This window comes from Nannospalax galili, unplaced genomic scaffold (assembly GCF_000622305.1).
Source record: "Nannospalax galili isolate Female #2095 unplaced genomic scaffold, S.galili_v1.0 scaffold305, whole genome shotgun sequence".
NCBI lineage: Eukaryota > Metazoa > Chordata > Mammalia > Rodentia > Spalacidae > Nannospalax > Nannospalax galili.
Genome location: NW_008356258.1, coordinates 11,245,678 through 11,246,107, shown reverse-complemented (window position 1 = coordinate 11,246,107; position 430 = coordinate 11,245,678). Strand labels below are relative to the sequence as shown.

Sequence of the window (430 nt, the reverse complement as noted above, 5' to 3'; positions counted from 1 at the left end):
AATACCCCACTGTCTCCATTAGACAGGTCAACTGGACAAAGAATAAACAGAGAGACGTCTGAATTAAATGATACCATAGATCAAATGGACCTAACAGACATCTTTCGATTATTCTACCCAAACACCAAAGAATACATACACTTTCTACTCACCACCTCATGGAACTTTTTAAAAAATTGACCACATACTGAGCCACAAAAAAACCTCAACAAATACAAAAATATTGAAATAATTCCATACATTCTATCAGACCACAAAGCAATAAAGCTCAAAATCAACAACGGACGAAGCCCTAGCCATTACACAAACTTGTGGCGATAGACCACCACACTCCTAAACAATGAGTGTGTCAAAGGAAAAATTAAGAAAGAAATAAAAGAATTCCTGGAATTCAACAAAAAGGACAATACAACACAACACAACCTCTGGG

The 430-nt window shown here is 36.3% G+C and overlaps 1 protein-coding gene across 11 annotated transcripts in view; it reads right to left on the bottom strand.

Moving 5' to 3' along the window:
- The window catches only part of Rapgef2 (Rap guanine nucleotide exchange factor 2), a 299,442-nt gene that overhangs the window by 17,474 nt on the left and 281,538 nt on the right, over positions 1-430 (bottom strand). The window lies entirely within an intron of this gene.